Raw genomic sequence first — 20,266 nt, forward strand, 5'->3', positions numbered from 1 at the left:
TAGCAAATTTAGACTACGGTATAAGTTTACCTTTTTGAATCAGGCCCTATATACGTAAGCTACGAGGATTACAAGAAGTGCAAATATCTACGGATAATTCCCTACTGGTTAAATGTTTTATTAAATTCATGGACAAAGCTTTATTTCACTTGCAACAACAGAATTACTATTTTTATTAACTCCTAACCACATGGCTATTTTGTTTTAAAAATGTAGTTAATATTTACGGTGTTAATTGACAAAAAATATAAAGCATAGATATTTAATCTTCTTTATCGCTTTTACCTTTAACTACTTTTAATTCCTGTTCTTAAGGCCATGGGTGAATGTATGAATTGATTCTGTTCTAAAATGTTTGCAAGGATTTTAATTAATCAAACAATACACTGAATAACCAACAAACTAACTGAACAAGTAATTCGCCTCTTCTCCTCACTGCTCTTTATGAGTCCGTTTTTCTGTGCTGTCAACTGTTCAGGTGGTCCACAGCTTTATTATTGTTTGATTATGTGATTTTCCAAATCATGTTTCATTGTTTCAACTATATTTTGGCATTTGGTGTGAAGATGACATCGAACAGATGGCCTTGTCAGTATGGAAACCATATTTTCTCTGGTCTATGTAGGCCTGCAGAGAGTCTTTTGTACAGATGCAACCATGATCCTTGAAGACTATCTACTCTTCTGCTCTAACCTTTCCCTTAATCTCCTCTTTGACAATAAATAAGTGCACTTGCATCTTTACGTTAGGGGACCAACCTTGCATTCTTTGAAGACACTAATTCTACAGTATATGTCTCGCCCAATTGGTTGTGGTGGACCTCCACGGATCTAGCGAAAAGTAGATTAGGTTTTGGATATATTTCTGTATGTAATCGCCTCCAATCCCTGTAATACTCCACGAATGTAAATTTTATTGGACTTCATGTTTCTGCTTTGGATTTTAATTAGTTGCTCAAGGTCTCCCACGTGCATAAACACAGTGTACTGTGTATTTCTGTGTTCTTCAACTCTATTTTCTATCTTTATCACTCTCCCCTCTGCAGTGCTCACCTCTCCGCCTTAGCTCAACTAGACATTCATTAACCCCTCAGGAGCCCAGGACTTAACGGTTACGTCCTCATTTGCATCGCTCGGGTGCCGAAGATGTAACCGTTACGTCCTGCTATGGGCCCCCAAGCACCCCCCTCCCCTGGGCAGGGATGGAAGGGAAAATTGATTCCCCTTGCACCCCCGCCCCGTGGTGTCTGATGATGTCAGCGTGCTATCACACGCTGATCTCATCAGAGGCTGCCCCTTCCAGTGCGGATTGGAGGAGAAATGCTTTAGCATTTCTCCTCCGATCAAGTGGAGTGGGCGAGAGAGGCATCAAATGAAAGGAAAGGCCTTTCCTTTCCTTTGATGTCTCTCTCAGCATTTCTGCTGCCCGATCGCGATGCGATTGGGCAGCAGAAATCCGCACTAGACACTAGGGAGTTTTTTATTTATGTAATAAGGGGAGCCGCCCCTCGGGTAAGGGCCTCTCCCCAGGGGGGCTAATTATTTTACAGCCATTTCTGCCCCCCTCGAGGGCAGATGGGCCTTTTCAATTTAGGCCGATCTGCCCTCGTGGGGGGGGGCAGAAACCGCTATACACCCGGGATTATTATTATTTTTTTAAAAATGTTTTTTAGATGTGGGGAGTGACCCCATAGGCAAGGGTCGCTCCCATGGGGGCAAAATTAACTTAAGGCCATTGCTGCCTCCCTTGGGTGCAGATTGGCCTATTTTTATTGGGCCAAGAAACCTCTAGGCACCAGGGATAAAATTATTATTTTTTTTTTAAATTTTTACACATGGGGAGCGGCCTCTTAGGCAAGGGTCGCTTCCCTGGGGGGGGGGGAATATTTTTAGGTCATTTCTGCCCCCCTTGGGTGCAGATCAGCCTATTTTTATTAGGCCAATCTGCCCCCCAGGGGGGGCAGAAACCACTAGACATCAGGGATTTTTATTTTTTTGCATCAATTTTACGCAAGGGGAGCGACCCCTTAGGCAAGGGTCTTTCCCCTGGGGGGGCAAATTTATTTTAGGTAATTTCCACCCCCCCTTGGTGGCAGATCGCCTATTTTTATTAGGCTGATCTTCCCCCAAGGAGGGCAGAAACCCCTAGGCACCAGGGAATTTTATTTTTGTGCCAATTTCACGCAAGGGGAGCAAATTTATTTTAGGCCATTTCTGCCCCCCTTTGGGGCAGATCGGCCTATTTCTATTAGGCTGATCTGCCCCCGGGGGGCAGAAATCACGTAGGCACCAGGGATTGGTGTGTGTGTGTATGTGTGTGCTTTGTTTGGGGGGCAGCCCCTTGGGCAAGAGACGCTCTCCATGGGGGCACATTACTGTTGACCATTCCTGCCCCCCTTGGAGGCTGATTGGCGTGTTTTTGGAAGGCTTAAGGCCCACCAGAGACCAGGGAAGATTTTCTTTAAAAAAAAAAAAAGAGGGTGGGGGTATGACCATACACTCACCCCAAATAAATGGAGCCAAAGTTGTTGGGGCAATTACCCCTGATCCACTCCCTGGTGGGGGGGGAGGGCAGAAAGCCTACTAAATGCCAAGGAATTAAAAAAAAAAAAATAGTGGGGTGGTGGCTACCAACCAGTATGGGCATGGTTATGCCCCCGCCCCCAACTGAATGGAGTAACAGTCTTTCAGCTCTTACCCGCACACTAAAACATCTTATCCCTCGGCAAGCAAGAGGACATTTGATTATTTTGGGGTTTGGATTTACATTTGGGCCATAGAGCCTAACTCTCAAAATCGTCCCACTTGGAATGGTGAGGGCTGCACTTTTTGGACTTTGGGACACTGCCATGTAGAAAAATCCACAAGACCTAGACACAGCTGAAAACTAAACATCTGGGTGAGTCCAGGGTGGTGTGCTTCACATGCACCCCACACCATTTTCTTACCCACAATGTCCTGCAAACCTCCAACTTTGCAGGAAATCACACATTTTTCCCGCATTTTGTGATGGAACCTTCAGGAATCTGCAGGAATCCACAACATTCCTACCAACCAGCAATGTTGCATCTATACCGATAAAAAACCTGCCCCACTTGTCAGCCTAAAATTTTTTTTTTTCCAAACTGCCCTTTTCAACCCGCTTTGGTTCCCCCTTATTTTTGACATGTTTTTGGCTCTTCCCTGTCACAGGCACTTTGCCCACCTACAAAAGTGAGGTATCTTTTTTACCGGAAGACTGAGGAGAACGTTGGGTGGTAGGAAATTTGTGCCAGTGTAGTGATCCCACACAGAAATGTGGGAAATATGTAATTTTTAGTTAAATTTGAGGTTTCCTGAGGATTCTGGGTAAGAAAACACTAAGGGATCCACGCAAGTCACACCTCCATGGATTCCCTCAGGTGTCTAGTTTCCAGAAATGTTTGGGTTTGGTAGGTTTCCTTAGATGGCTGCTGAGCCCAAGACCAAAAACGCAGGTGCCCCCGCAAAAACAGGTAGTTTTGTATTTGATAATTTTGATGTGTCCACATAGGTTTTAGGGCATGTCCTGTCGTGGGCACAAGGCCTACCCACACAAGTGAGGTACCATTCCTATCGGGAGACCTGGGGAAATACTGGGTAGAAGGAAGTTTGTGGCTCCTCTCAGATTCCAGAACTTTGAAGCCCCAAAATATGAGGGAAAAGTGTTTTTTTGCCAAACAGAACCTGATGAGAGCACCACAAGTTACCCCATCCTGGGTTTCCCTAAGTGTCTAGTTTTCAGAAATGCACAGGTTTGGTAGGTTTCTCTACCTGCCGGCTGAGCTAGAGGCCAAAGTCCACAGCTAGGCACTTTGCAAAAAACAGCTTTGTTTTCTTTGGGAAAATGTGATGTGTCCACGCTGTGTTTTGGGGCACTTCCTGTCAATGGCACTAGTCCTACGCACATAAGTGAGGTACCATTTTTATCGGGAGACTTGGGGGAACACTGGGTGAAAGGAAATGTGGCTCCTCTCAGATTGCAGAACTTTCTGTCACCGAAATATGAGGAAAAAGGTTCTTTTTGCCAAATTGTGAGGTTTGCAAAGGATTCTGGGTAACAGAACCTGATGAGAGGCCCACAAGTTCCCGTATGTGTCTAGTTTTAAAAAATGCACAAGTTTGGTAGGTTTCCCTAGGTGCCAGCTGAGCTAGAGGCCAAAATCCACAGCTAGGCCCTTTGCAAAAAACAGCTCTGATTTCTTTGGGGAAATTGTGATGTGTCCACGTTGTGTTTAGGGCATTTCCTGTCTCAGGCACTAGGCCAACTCACACAAGTGAGGTACCATTTTTATCAGGAGGATTGGAGGAACGCTGGGTGGAAGGAAATTTGTGGCTCCTCTCAGATTCCAGAACTTTCTGTCACCGAAATGTGAGGATTTTTTTTTTTTTTTTTTTGCCAAATTTTGAAGTTTGCAAAGGATTTCAATGTAAAGATGTGATGTGTCCATGTTGCATTTCCTGTCGCAGGCACAAGGCCTACCCACACAAGTGAGGTACCATTTTTATCAGGAGACTTCGGGGAAAACAGAATAGAAGAACAGGTGTTATTGCCCCTTATCTTTCTCAACATTTTTTCCTTCCAAATGTAAGACAGTGTGTAGAAAAAGACGTCTATTTGAGAAATGCCCTGTAATTCACATGCTAATATGGGGACCCCGGAATTCAGAGATGTGCAAATAACCAATGCTTCTCAACACCTTATCTTGTGCCCATTTTGGAAATACAAAGGTTTTCTTGATACCTATTTTTCACTCTTTATAGTTCAGCAAATGAATTACTGTATACCCGGTATAGAATGAAAACCCATTGCAAGGTTCAGCTAATTTATTGGCTCTGAGTACCTAGGGTTCTTGATGAACCTACAAGCCCTATGTATCCCCTCAACCAGAAGAGTCCAGCAGACGTAACGGTATATTGCTTTAAAAAATCTGACATTGAAGGAAAAAGTTACAGAGTAAAATGTAGAGAAAGATGGCTGTTTTTTTCACCTCAATTTCAATATTTTTTTATTTCAGTTGTAATTTTCTGTAGAAAACCTTGTAGGATCTACACAAATGACCCTTTGGTGAATTCAGAATTTTGTCTACTTTTCAGAAATCTTTAGCGTTCTGGGATCCAGCATTGGTTTTACACCCATTTCTGTCCCTAACTGGAAGGAGGCTAAACGCACAAAAAATAGTAAAAATGGGGTATGTCCCAATAAAATGCAAAAATTGTGTTGAAAAATGTGGTTTTCTGATTCAAGTCTGCCTGTTCCTGAAAGCTGGGAAGATGGTAATTTTATCACCGCAAACCCTTTGTTGATGCATTTTCAGGGGAAAAAAACACCAGCCTTCTTCTGCAGCCCTTTTTTAAAAAATTTTTGAAAAAACTAAATTTTTGCTGTATTTTGGCTAATTTCTTGGTCTCCTTCAGGAAAACCCACAAACTCTGGGTACCTCTAAAATCCCTAGGATGTTGGAAAAAATTACGCAAATTTGGCTTCGGTAGCTTATGTGGACAAAAAGTTATGAGAGCCTAGGTGCAAACTGCCCCAAATAGCCAAAAAAAAGGCCTGGTACCAGAGGGGGAAAAGACCAGGCAGCGATGGGGTTTCCTACTTCATTAATTTCTCATAAGATGGCACCAATGCCTTCCTGTGTTTCCAGTTGTGAGAGAATCTTCATTAAGCGAAAAGGTGCTGGGCTGTGTATTTCATGGCATTTGGCTTTCCCTTGCATACGACATTATGGAAAAGATAGGACTTCTTTGAAGTTTTAGGATCCCTCTTCCTTCCATCATATCATCCGTAGTTGACAAGTCATGGTTCGTAAGCCCACTGACCCTACTGAAATCAAACTTAGATTCCAGGATTTTCTGAACTTCGAGAACAGTGGCAGTCATTTGGGCTAGTTCATCCTAGGTCTGCAGCTTGGAGTACCCAGGATAGATATATTATTAATATGAGGTTGGCTCAACATTAATGCATTTAATCAGGTCACCCTGCAAGATTGCCTCCCAGTATGATGGTCTTGGGAGTACAGGTATGTGAAGACTGATTTCGTGGGCCTCCTGATGTAAAAAGTTAAGGCACTCTGCTGTGTTTGCTCTGCCTCTGGTCTGTGTTAGGTTTTGAGACCTAATGGAGTTTTTAATGCCTGTACTCCCACTCGGAGAGTGATGAAGCAGAAAATGAAGGTTTTGATTTATTAACGCATAAACGTAGTGTGAAATAATCATGTGTGACTTTAACCGAACTAATAAAGATTGTACGGGGACAAAATGTGCCCTTAGAGTAGTTTGCCAACATTTATAAGCGCGCTTTATATAACGTGGTGTATTAGAATTGCACTAATCCGACATAATCATAAACGTGTGCTACGATTTGCTTGTTTGAAATGCTTTAGCTTAGCATTACTTTAATGGAGGCTTTGGCCTAGTTGCCTGGTCTCACGGTTTAGATGCTCGTATTTTTCCAATGTGCTATTAAACGTGTATTTTTGCTTGAAGCTGTACTTTTCCACTGAGACCGTTCACATGCTTATCTTAAAGTTTCGTGCCAGCCTGGCATATTTTCTCTTTACTCCAAGGTCGATTTGCAGGTGCGGACAATGGAGGCTCTGAAAGTGAACTAATTGGTATACAATGTTGCAACGTGCGTACCCATCTCCAAGGATAATGTATGCTTAAGTAAAAGCTTGAGAACTGTTGTTTTTGATTGGACAATTTGAAGCTAACCTATGAACCCTCCAATGGAAGACCCTACTGGATTCGAACTGTTGTCTATAAAAACCAGGTGCACGAGAAGAAATTAAGCCATTACCAGCTATTGCCCGACATTGCGTCATTTCGTAGCTATTATGGCCCATCTTGCTGCGACGCCATTTTGAGAGATACTTTGATGCTTTCTCTAATCGAGAGAAAGAGACTTTAAATGATTCTTGCCCTAGAGACTTTAACTTTGAAATGCCCTTTGCATGAAGTAGTAGTTTTATTGCCGCCGTGAGGCAATTGCCCCGTCCACCCCTGCCCCTTTGCCCCGTCCCATGCTGATCGAGAAACGGTACCTGTGAGACGAAGACTTCCTTGTATGCTGATCGTAATTGGTAAATATGAAAGGAAAATTGTAAAATTGCATTGTGTTTCTTTTAGGTAACCAACTGCTGATTTTGATAAGAGCCCTAGCTAGGAGTTTTCTAAATTTATGTTGCTAAATTGTTTTTGCATGAAGTCCCACATGCCGATGCTAATTTGAGGTTAGACGAGGATTCCATATGTCGCACGATGCAATTTGAGATCTTGTTATGCTGACTAAATGTACGCAATTAGCTCATTACAGATTATCGTATTAGTGATTTGCATTGCCATTATCGAATGCCTTGTGATTCAAATGCTACATAGATTACACTTGTTCCGCCGTTATGGACAGCTATTAATGTTCATTTATGTTTATCATTTGGTGTTGAGACACATATATATTGTGCTAGCTTTGTTAATATAGGGAAATAAATTCACTAACTTTGCAATAAACTGGTGTGGTTATTCCTGACTGAAAGGTCAGGGTTCGCCGAAATGTATTCTGGATTAATTGTTAAGTGTTATGTTGATCAAGGTATTGCTTATGTTCGTTATTGATTATTGATTTGATGCGACTGATCGATATAAGAGTACGGAGAGTTCCCACTTAGTCAAAAGATTCATCGGCCTAAAGAGCGTCCGAACACAGGTAAATTATTACTACGGTTCGCTCTATCAGTAGATGGTAGCAGAGGACGGTTACGTCTTTTGGGACCCTGTACTCTTAAAGTACATGGTGTTGAATTAACGGTTACGCATTTTGAGACCCCACTCGAGAAGTTGAATTAGATTTTTCTTGGATAAAATAGATTGACAGAATGATGATGGGCTAGGTCCACCGCGACTTTCCCGGGATCTCGGAGCTTGCGAATGGAGAGAATGGAGGTGTGGATTCGGCGTTGGCGGTACTAGTGATGGTATGAGTGAAGTTAGGGTTTTGCGCTTGCACAGCTTATTGCCGCAGGGTGTATGAAAAGGTTGCGAGGAATCTTTTTTTTTTTTTTAGAGGATAGCGGAGGTGCGACTCCGAGTGTAGAAGTAGTGAAGTCGTCGAACTTCATAGAAATAGCGGAGGTGCGACTCCGAGTGTGAGAGTAGGGAAGTCGTCGAACTTCATGTGCATGTGGCGCTTTGTGCATAAAAAGGTCCACGTGGTTGTTGTTGTTGAGACGGGCCCTGCGAGGTCAAGAGACTCCGGAGTATGTTGATCCATGTTGTGGTCTGGGCGGTTTAGTAGGTTGATCGGGCGTGGTCAACAAGTCGGTACAGGTGTTAGGGAGTGAAAGGAACTTCGACTTCGGGCTTTGACAAGATTCTAAGTGCACTAGAATAGATCATTGACAAGTTGAGAGTAGGTCTGCGGGTCAGATTTGCTTGCGAACGTGGGGACCGAGAAAGACGGAATAGCGGCCGAGGCTAGTGAAAGGTCCCTAAGGTCCTGAAGCGACTGTGTTACCCTTCCTGTAGTAAACCGACAGATCTGTTTTATTTTTTGGTAGCTCGCAATATATGCAAGAAGTTGTTACGAAAAGAGGTGAGTGAAGGAAGACTAGCCGCGAGGCTTTGTCAGCCGCAGTGTGTGTGAGTGTGACGTCACTAGGAGCCGCGCTGGGATAGGTTGGTTGGAGAGAAGGGTCGCGCACGGATTGGACGCAGTCCGTGGGGCTCGATTGGAAGGGGAAAGGCAAGCGAAGAGTATTCCGGGAATCAAAGTCACCTATTGATTACAAACTTTGTGAAATAAAAGACGAGAAAATGAAATTCCTTAAAGCATTTAGGAGTGCGATGAAGGGGGAGTCTTACATTAAAGCGAGCGTAGGAGAGGAGACGCCGCCCGAAGGTACACCAGCTTACATTGTAATGGAAGAGAAGGGGGTAGCTCCGTGTCTTTGGCTAAAGCAATGGCACAAACTGACAGAGAAACATGGGAGCGTAGCGTTCCCGATACATGGGACATTCAATATAAGGATCCTAGAGAATTTGAGATTCACGATGTACGACATGAAGGTACCTCCAAGGCCAGCACAGTTTGAGGCTCTAGCGATTTGGGAACTAATGGCCAGACAGCAACAGCAGAAGAAGTTTGAGACCAGGATGAGAAAGGTAGAAAAGACACTAGCGGATGCTAGGTGGGATAATGCACAGAAGGTGTGGAGGTCAGATGTACTGCAGGGAATAAAACTGTTTCCCGCAATTACTAAGGAAGAAGAAGAGACAGGCAAGAAAGCTACCTGTAAGACAGACAGGAAGTGTTCCAAGGATAGAGAGGACGAGGAAAAGTTGAGAAGAGAAGAGGAGTTAGAGGATGAGGAGTTAATAATGCAATTGCTGAACGACCGTCCACCACCTTATGCGAAGAATGGACAAGGTCCAAGTACCAGTTCTGCCCCTCCGGCACCGGTACGGAACAGTGAAACCCAGAGTTCAGGAGCATCATCGGGATCTAAAGACCCGAGTTTACTGTTCACCCCGCAGATACCGCAGGTTAGGAGAATATACCCAGATGTGCCCATGCTGAAACCAGCAGAAAATTATCAGCCGCAAATGCCAGGGTACTACAGCAGTGACAACGGTGCAGGAATGATTCTGGATCCAACCGTAAGGGGAGTACAGAATGGTCACAATCCAACAATGACACAAGCTGAATCAACTCAGTTTTTGATGCCTCAGAAGCAGATGCAGGGGGGAAACGCACATGCTCAAATGACGGGGAGTCAGATGGGCATGCCGGCAATGATGACCCATGGTGTGGGAATGAACATGCCTCAGAACATGGGAAATGGACAGAACCCAGATGCGATATCCCTACCCATTACTGTAGGTCCACCGGTACCTTTGTATAGTCAGCCTAACTTAGGTATGAGCAGTCAGGGATCAATGCTGCAGAATGGGACAGAGAGGAGGTGCATAGAAAACACTCCAGGGACAACTCCTATAGCGGCTCAGCCAAATGGATCTGGGTCCTTGATGGAGTTTAGTCCCATATGTGCTCAGTCAACACTGGTGAGGTCGAGCCCCCCACTGATAATACCTCTAACGTCGAATACTGAAAAGTTGCCGCAACCATCAATGGCAGTCGATGTGAATGCTACACTGATGGGGGTAAATGCGCAACAGCTGACACAGTGGTTCAACAGTTTGAATTCCACACAAAGTTCAGACAGTGGGAAAGGAGAATATTACCTGAATAGGATGAGGCTGAACATGGAAGCACAAGAATTGGTGGAAGGGACTATGGGTGTGAATAGGTTAGAGTCCTACACGGAAGTAGAGTTGAGATACCTATGTCCAAAGATTACGAAAGAAGTGAACAAGGTACATAAAAGCTTGCAGGAAGTTGCGGACAGAAACGGGATTGACATAGACAAGATGAAACACTTGAGCAGAAGCTATAGGTTGGATTTTGGGGCCACAGATTTTGAACACATGAGGTCAGCAGGCATGAAGGCGCACCTTAGAGAATTGCTGCAGAGTGCACAAGTGTGGAGGTGCTTAGACAAGTGGGAAAGCAGATGGGTAAAGAGGAAGGAAAAGAGGAGGGACAGTGCTACAGAGCATAATGAGAAAAGACCACAGAGTAGCGAAACAGTAACCATGTTACCAATGAGGGAGACAGCAGGGGGAAAATTAATACATGTACCATGGCACAGAAGCGATATTCAGTCTTTTACGGATGATTTTCCCAAACTGAGAGAGAAACCGATTGAATGGTATCAACAGACCGATAGGTTTGTGAAGCTTGCAAAATGTCTCTGGGAAGACCTGAACACTCTCTTCGAGATTGTAGTTCCAGCAGATTTGTGGGAGGATTGCAAAAGAGCTGTAGGTTGGCCGACAAGTGAACCAGAAAGAGACAGGGAGACGGGTGCACCATCACCTATGGTGATGAGCTTGTACTACAAGGTGGTTGAGCATTTGAAGACGAAGGTTGCCGCGAAAAATGTGGATTGGCAGAAGATCGATCGAACGGCCCAAGAGGCTAAAGAGTCGATTCATAGTTACTATGAGAGGTTGTTGAAGGCGTTCAAGAACTACAGTGGCACGGAAACAATAGAGGCGAAGGACATGCTTCATTTTGTGTTCAGATTTGTGGAAGGGTTGAGGCCAGAGATAAGTCAGATGATAAAGTCGCATTTGATTTGTTGGCAGTCGAAACCGATTGATGAGGTGTTGAATTATGCGAAATACTGTAGCGACGAAATTGAAGTGAAACAGAAAAAGTTGAAAGAGAAGGTGATGATGATGCAACTTAAGGCAGCTCAGACAGGTCTGCAAGGTTTGCAAGGGATGCAAGGGTTCCAACAGCAGGTACCGCAACCGCAGCCGCAGTTGCAGGGAAACATGTCGTTTCAGCCACAGGCCAGAGGCAGAGGCAGAGGAGGTTTTGTGAATAATGGTCCGGATTTGAACACTGTTGTGACTGGTGTGCAGGCAATGAAGAAGGTGATGCCGTGTCACGTGTGCGGAATTGTCGGTCATTGGAAACGCGAGTGCCCGATGGTGGTGCAGGAAGGTGCAGGTGCAGGTGTAGGTGTTGGTCAGCAAAACAATGATGTCAATGCATTTCAGACAATGAGGGGACCGAAAATGAGAGGTCCAAACCCAAATTTTCAGACCATAAATCAGTTGCAGGGATTACAACCTATGCAGCCGCAGCAGATGCAGATGCCCCGTATGCAGATGACGCAAATGCAGCCAATGCAACAGCAGTTACCCATGGTACCTAATCAGCAAATGCAAATACCTTTGGCACCAATGAGTCAGCAGCAAGTGATGGTTCCTCCACAGGTCTCGGGTCAGGTAATGAGTACAAATGGCACCGTACAACAGTTCCCATTACACAGTGAGAGTGGAATAAACAATGTATGGGAGAGTGAGAGCTCAGAAGAAGAAGGAGATTGTGTGCTTGCAGCATCCTTGGAAGTTGATCAAAAGGGTCCGTACGTAGAGGGAAGAGTAATGGGTCATCGTGTCTCGTTCTTGGTTGACACAGGAGCCACACGTTCAACTGTTAAGAGTAGTGAAGTACCGAATTTGCCACTCTCAGGGAGGACAGTCCAAGTGGTGGGAGTAGCAAACAGGCACCTGACGAACCCAATAACAGATCCGGTACCAGTCAGCATCGGTAACTATCAAGGGGTACATCAGTTTGTGGTATGTGACTCAAGCCCGATAGCACTGTTAGGGAGAGACCTATTGTGCAAATTGGGTTGTTCGATCATGTGTTCGAACGAAGGAATAACAATCCAGACGAGCAGTGATGGGGAAGAAGAGGACAGTGTAGAGGGGGATGAGATGGAAACGGTAGATGAAGAATATCCTCTGATTTGTCTTTTCCCGATGATAACTGAAGAAGATATTCCAGCCGAATTACGGGAAACAGTCGGAAAGGAGGTGTGGGACATGACAGGGAAAGAGGTGGGATTGATGAAAGGAGTGGAACCAGTGAAAGTGACTGTAAAGCCCAATGCGATCTTTCCCCAGACCCCACAATACCACATGGCACAAGACACCCTCATGAAAGTTGCCCAACTTATTGATGAATTTGTAAAACAGGGAGTACTGAAAGAAGTGTTAAGCAGTCCATGTAATTCACCAATAATGGGACTAATAAAGCCAAGTGGAAAGGTCCGACTTGTGCAGGACTTGAGGAAAATAAATGACATCATAGTAAAGTGTTGCCCAGTAGTACCGAATCCAGCTGTGATAATGTTTCAAGTCCCTTGCGATGCCGAATGGTTCTCAGTCATCGATTTGTCACAAGCATTCTTTTCTGTGCCTCTTCATGAGGACAGCCAATTCCTCTTTTGTTTCAAATTCTTAGACAGAGTGTACAGTTGGTGCCGAATTCCTCAAGGGTTTTCTGAGTCACCGTCAATCTTCAATCAGATTCTAAAGAAAGACTTGGAAGAGTTAGAATTGCCATTCGAGTCAACCCTAGTACAATACATTGACGACTTACTGGTTGCATCAAAGACAGAAAGTGGCTGCACAGCCGATACCATTGCTCTCTTGAACCATTTGGGAAGGAATGGACACAAGGTGTCTCCTGCCAAATTGCAGTTCTGTCAGGAGAAAGTGAAATACTTGGGTCACCAGATAGAGAAGGGGTCACGGAGAATAATGAAGGAAAGAATAACAAGTGTACTTCAAATGAGTCCTCCCAAGACGAGAAAGGAGGTGAGGAAGTTTTTGGGAATGGTGGGCTACTGTCGCCAGTGGATTCCCAACTTCTCGACTCTAGCAAAGCCTTTACTGAAGCTGACCCAGAAGGATGCCTTGGATCAAATTGAGCTGAAAGGAGATGAGATGGATGCTTTTGTTGAACTGAAAGAATGCATGTGCAGGGCTCCAGCTTTAGGTATGCCTGATTACACAAAGCCTTTCACATTGTTTTGCCATGAACGTGATGCATGTTCTTTGTCTGTCTTGACTCAAGCCCATGGTGGCGTAAACAGACCAGTAGCGTATTTTTCAGCTACTTTGGATCCGGTCGCAGCAGCACTCCCAGGGTGTTTGCGCGCCGTAGCAGCAGTTGGTATCAGCCTCACTCAGAGTGAAGGAATAGTGATGGGACACCCAGTAACAGTCATGGTCCCTCACTCAGTTGAGATACTTTTGACCCGCTCCCGAACGCAACACATGACTGGAGCAAGACTCACAAGGTATGAAACGATTATTCTGGGCTCACCGAATGTGCAGCTGAAAAGGTGCACTACGTTGAATCCAGCAACCTTGCTTCCTGGAGAAAATGCTGAAATTGAGAACGCTGAAGACGTCGAGCATGACTGCCTTCAGGTGACTGAATTTTGCACAAAACCCCGACCGGACATTAAGGATACTAAGCTTGATGAAAATGACCAAATTCTTTTTGTTGATGGTTCATGTCTAAGAGACGGGATGGGGATTTTGAAAGCAGGATACGCTGTATGTACTGTAACAGGTGTCTTGGAAGCGGGATGGCTCCAAGGAGTCTATTCTGCACAAGTAGCAGAACTTGTAGCCCTTACCAGAGCATGTCAACTGTCTGCATTGATGAAAGTCACCATTTACACTGATAGTCAATACGGGTTTGGGATTGTGCATGACTTTGGACAACTATGGTCACAGAGAGGTTTCCTGACTTCTTCAGGATCCCCAGTGAAGAATGGGGAAAGGATAAGGGAATTGTTACACGCCATTCAAGTGCCAGCTGAAGTTGCAGTGGTAAAGTGCAGTGCTCACACGAAAGGACAGGACTATGTTTCTCTGGGAAATGCATATGCGGATCAAGTCGCAAGATTTTGTGCCTTGAACTGTATATTACTCAGAGATGAATGGAATTCAATAAGTGAGCCAGAACTAGAACCAGCTGAAGCATTTGCCTTGAAGGTCGTAGATACGATAGATGAATTAAAAGCATTGCAGAATAACGTCAGGGAGGATGAAAGAGATTCCTGGATTAAATCACAGTGTATAAAGAGACCAGACGAGTTATGGGTTTCAAATGAGGGAAAATTTGTTTTGCCAAACAGTCTCTTATCACAGCTTGCGCGGTTCTATCATGGGCAAGCTCACCTAGGGAGAGATGCCATGATAAGATTGTTCAAAACTGATTGGTTTAACCCCAGATTTCGTCAAGCTGCAGAAGCAGTTTGCCATCGATGTGTCACTTGCCAGCAGATGAACCCAGGAAAGGGAACAGTTGTGAACGCGAGCCACATTGGTAGGGCAAGCGGGCCTTTTAGTCGTATGCAGATGGACTTCATTGAGATGCCTGTGCATGGAGGTCTAAAGTATGTGTTGGTGATTGTGTGCATTTTTAGTCACTGGATCGAGGCATACCCCACACGTAGAAATGACAGCCTTACAGTTGCAAAGCTATTGTTGAGAGAATTAATACCACGTTTCGGATTCCCGATCTCTTTAGAATCAGATAGGGGAAGTCACTTCAATAACGAGGTGATAAAGTTACTCTGCGAAGCGCTGAACATTGAGCAAAAACTGCATTGTAGCTATCGCCCTGAAGCATCAGGATTGGTGGAGCAGATGAATGGTACACTGAAATCAAGAATGGCGAAAATATGTGCATCGACAAATTTGAAATGGCCTGACGCATTGCCCTTAGTGCTAATGTCAATGAGAAACACCCCTGATAGAAAAACTGGACTGTCTCCGCACGAAATTCTCATGGGCAGGGCTATGAGACTTCCTGCAGTTCCCGCAAACGCGCTTTTGAATATTACAGATGATATGGTGTTAGACTACTGCAAAGGACTGGCTGACGTGGTTCGCTCTTTCTCTCACCAGGTGGAAGCGACCACCTTGCCACCGATCCAAGGTCCAGGACACGCACTGAAAGCAGGTGACTGGGTCGTGGTAAAGAAGCACGTGAGGAAGTCGTGTCTGGAACCCCGTTGGAAAGGCCCTTTCCAAGTGATCCTGACGACAACTACCGCTGTGAAGTGTGCGGGGGTTCCCAACTGGATTCACGCCAGTCACACAAAGAAGGTGTTGTGTCCCACAGATGAGGAAGTTGAAGCGCTGAAACTGCCAGTGCCTGATAAAACAGTGCCGAGTGCTGAGACAGAACAAAAACGAACTGAAAGCGGACAGGCAGAAGCAGGAGAGAGAGAGATATTATTGGAGAACGAAGAGTCTGACTCACTTGGGGAAGACCAAGGAGAAAGTTCAGACAGCGACGAAGCAGCTGAAGGTGACAAAGAACCTGAAGCAGCTGAAAGTGATACAGAGCCTGACGAAAGTAACGGTGAAGAAGGGCTTGAAAAAGGTGAAAAAGCAGGAGAGCCTGATCAGAGGAGGGCTTTCCCAGAAACAGACAATACAGAAAAAGAAAAAGAGAACGTGATCGATTCCCCAGAGGGAGGGGACAAGGCAGAACAGAGCGAAAAGGTTCAAACTTCTACAGAAAAGGTCGCAGGTCCATGGAATGGACACGGTGCAAAGAGGAGACGAAGTATATCACCAGTAAAACAAAGGACTGGAGAAGGTTTGAACGACGGAGAAAGGCCAAAAGTGAAAGAGAAAAGAAAGGAAGTGTCTGTCGTGGTACCAACCTCGAGTGAAGAAAAAGACTTGACAAAAGAGGAAAGTACCAGCGAGGCAGAATCGAAAAGAGAAGCAAAATTGAAAAGGAAAAGGATACCGAACAGAAGGTATTCCGGTCCTGAATGGGCATATGCAGTCAATGACGATTGGACTGACGAGTTTGTATCTCTAAGCATCGAGAACGAAGAAGAGGAAGAGATACCAATAGAAAAGAAAAGTTTTATGGACAGTGTTGATTGAAAGGGTGATAAATGATACTGCTTGCTACAATCTAAAGTGAAACAAACAACCAGCTGAGACTTTGCTAAACCGATAAAGACTGAGCTATTGCCGAATTGAGACAAATGCTGCTAACCGAGAAGTGACTTGGCCTCTTGAAGAAGACTGTGTGAACATTGCGCTCGTTCAGCTTCGTAACTGAATCGCTAAATAGTTTCATTTATAGGTGCTTCTAGCTCTCTGATTCTATACAGATCATGACGCAAAACAATAGAAAGAAATATTGTAAATATGTGTGTATAGGCTTGGTAATTGCATGTGTACTAATAATAATGGCAATTGTGCTTGGAATGCATGGAAAGGGTGAGAAAGAGAAAATTGCTGCTTCTACTTTTGCTCCTGTTACTGTCACTGAACTAACCGCATTGAAGAGGCTAGCATTGGATGAGAGACTCTTGCACGATCAGAAAGAGCTTTCGAATAATGTTTTCTATCGCTTGCTAACAGAATATGTTGAGACAATGGATGCGAAAGATTGTTATGTGTGTACACAGATACCGACATCAGTGAAGGAAGGGGTGACATATCACCACATGCCTCTTACATACGGGATTACATGTAGTATAGTAATGTCTAGGTTTTATGGTCAAACTAACATACAGTATTTTTACTCAAATTATGATGTTACCTTTGCTTATGTTCCTATAATAGCGCAGCTAAGCCAGATTGCTAAAGATTGGGATGCTAAGATAATGAGGGAATTTTTCGAGCCAATGCTACCTTTTGAAACGGCTCACGCTCATAGGGAAAATCTTACCTGCTCGCTCTCTGCAGTAGAGATAAGCTTTTTAGATCGCACAGATGATAGAAGGGCACAAATGAAGGCGAAATTAGAAAAGGAGTTACATAAGAGGACTTCAGTAGATAATTATGATTTTGCTGCAATAAAGACACAAGGGAAAATTGCTTTAGATGCTTGGCATGTAGGGAAGTTTTGTATATATCGAGGTGAATCTTATTATGACAACATTTTTGTAGGAGCGAGTGAGTGTAAACACACGTTTATCTTTAAGGCCAAATGGACATTCATGATGGATGGACTTGACCCTGTCATTCCAGGTGTATATTACATTTGTGGGTATAATGCCTATTATCGTCTTCCAAAGGGATGGTGGGGGAGATGTTATTTGGGTATAGTGTTCCCAAAGGTTTATCAACTGGATGACCTATCGATGATTCAAAAGACATCTGGATCCCATCGTATCCAGAAAAGAGAGACCGCAGCTGCTGTGGTAGGAGATATATTTGGAGCCATGATTCCTTCATTGGGAGTTGTGCTGAATTCCATCAAGATAAGAAAGTTGTCTACTATAGTGGATAACATGTTGACAAAGTTTTCAGGTGCTATAATCCTGATAGATGCTGAACTTGCAGCGGAAAGAGCTATGACTCTTCAAAATAGGCTTGCTTTAGACATTCTTTTAGCAAAGGATGGTGGCGTTTGCAAAATGCTTGGTGCACGACACTGTTGTACATATATTCCTGACAATAGTGTGAAAATTAAAACTATGCTTGCTAATCTAACAAAAGAAAGTGCAGATTTGAAGGAACTGAAAGAACCAGGAGTGTGGGAGAAGGTTGGAAAAGGACTTGCTTCCGTGGGACATTGGATTGGGGGAATTTGGAATGGAATATTGTTAAAAATAATAGAGGGAATTTTAATAGTGATAATTTGTGTATTTGGAATTTGGGGAATAAAAAGGGGAATAATAATGATTATGGAAAGAATTAAAAGAAGAAAGGAGGAGAAAATTATGAAAAGAATGGCAGAAGAATACAAAGCGCAAACTAGGGGAACTAAAAGGAAAAGAGAACTGACAGAATTTTAATGGAATAAAATTTGTGGGCTTAATTTGTGTGATGACCAGTAGTCATCAGAGGAGGGATTGATGAAGCAGAAAATGAAGGTTTTGATTTATTAACGCATAAACGTAGTGTGAAATAATCATGTGTGACTTTAACCGAACTAATAAAGATTGTACGGGGACAAAATGTGCCCTTAGAGTAGTTTGCCAACATTTATAAGCGCGCTTTATATAACGTGGTGTATTAGAATTGCACTAATCCGACATAATCATAAACGTGTGCTACGATTTGCTTGTTTGAAATGCTTTAGCTTAGCATTACTTTAATGGAGGCTTTGGCCTAGTTGCCTGGTCTCACGGTTTAGATGCTCGTATTTTTCCAATGTGCTATTAAACGTGTATTTTTGCTTGAAGCTGTACTTTTCCACTGAGACCGTTCACATGCTTATCTTAAAGTTTCGTGCCAGCCTGGCATATTTTCTCTTTACTCCAAGGTCGATTTGCAGGTGCGGACAATGGAGGCTCTGAAAGTGAACTAATTGGTATACAATGTTGCAACGTGCGTACCCATCTCCAAGGATAATGTATGCTTAAGTAAAAGCTTGAGAACTGTCGTTTTTGATTGGACAATTTGAAGCTAACCTATGAACCCTCCAATGGAAGACCCTACTGGATTCGAACTGTTGTCTATAAAAACCAGGTGCACGAGAAGAAATTAAGCCATTACCAGCTATTGCCCGACATTGCGTCATTTCGTAGCTATTATGGCCCATCTTGCTGCGACGCCATTTTGAGAGATACTTTGATGCTTTCTCTAATCGAGAGAAAGAGACTTTAAATGATTCTTGCCCTAGAGACTTTAACTTTGAAATGCCCTTTGCATGAAGTAGTAGTTTTATTGCCGCCGTGAGGCAATTGCCCCGTCCACCCCTGCATCTTTGCCCCGTCCCATGCTGATCGAGAAACGGTACCTGTGAGACGAAGACTTCCTTGTATGCTGATCGTAATTGGTAAATATGAAAGGAAAATTGTAAAATTGCATTGTGTTTCTTTTAGGTAACCAACTGCTGATTTTGATAAGAGCCCTAGCTAGGAGTTTTCTAAATTTATGTTGCTAAATTGTTTTTGCATGAAGTCCCACATGCCGATGCTAATTTGAGGTTAGACGAGGATTCCATATGTCGCACGATGCAATTTGAGATCTTGTTATGCTGACTAAATGTACGCAATTAGCTCATTACAGATTATCGTATTAGTGATTTGCATTGCCATTATCGAATGCCTTGTGATTCAAATGCTACATAGATTACACTTGTTCCGCCGTTATGGACAGCTATTAATGTTCATTTATGTTTATCATTTGGTGTTGAGGCACATATATATTGTGCTAGCTTTGTTAATATAGGGAAATAAATTCACTAACTTTGCAATAAACTGGTGTGGTTATTCCTGACTGAAAGGTCAGGGTTCGCCGAAATGTATTCTGGATTAATTGTTAAGTGTTATGTTGATCAAGGTATTGCTTATGTTCGTTATTGATTATTGATTTGATGCGACTGATCGATATAAGAGTACGGAGAGTTCCCACTTAGTCAAAAGATTCATCGGCCTAAAGAGCGTCCGAACACAGGTAAATTATTACTACGGTTCGCTCTATCAAGAGTCAAATAAGTCAGCTGTTGCCTTGCTGCGCCTTCCATCTTGAGCAGATAAATCATGAGGGTTTAGGTTAGAGGGATGGTTAGCTTTCAGTACTGCGTGTTGGAAACTGCTAACCCTCTTGTTGCCTGTAGGCTTGTAAGTTTCTCACTAGGATGCCACGGATTACAGGATGTTGAACATGGTCCCTGGGCCGCTGCCTCTGCTTTTGGTTCTTACCTTCGCCTTCAGCAAACTCCAGTGTCCATACCTGGGCTAAGAGCTCCTATTCTGCGTGAGAATGACCTCTGGTTCACCTACTTGTTTTCAGTATCGGCCGGTCGGCCACTGCTCAGTTGTCTTCATAGAAACTGTGCCATCTCTATCCTAGCAGGAGGGTGTGTCCAGCTGTTACAAGCC

At 43.8% G+C, this 20,266-nt stretch overlaps 1 protein-coding gene across 5 annotated transcripts in view; it reads right to left on the reverse strand.

Annotated features, from left to right (window-relative positions):
* SLC23A1 (solute carrier family 23 member 1) overlaps positions 1-20,266 on the reverse strand; it is a 381,822-nt gene that overhangs the window by 131,421 nt on the left and 230,135 nt on the right. The window lies entirely within an intron of this gene.

Source organism: Pleurodeles waltl, chromosome 7 (genome assembly GCF_031143425.1).
Source record: "Pleurodeles waltl isolate 20211129_DDA chromosome 7, aPleWal1.hap1.20221129, whole genome shotgun sequence".
In the NCBI taxonomy this organism is placed as follows: Eukaryota; Metazoa; Chordata; class Amphibia; order Caudata; family Salamandridae; genus Pleurodeles; species Pleurodeles waltl.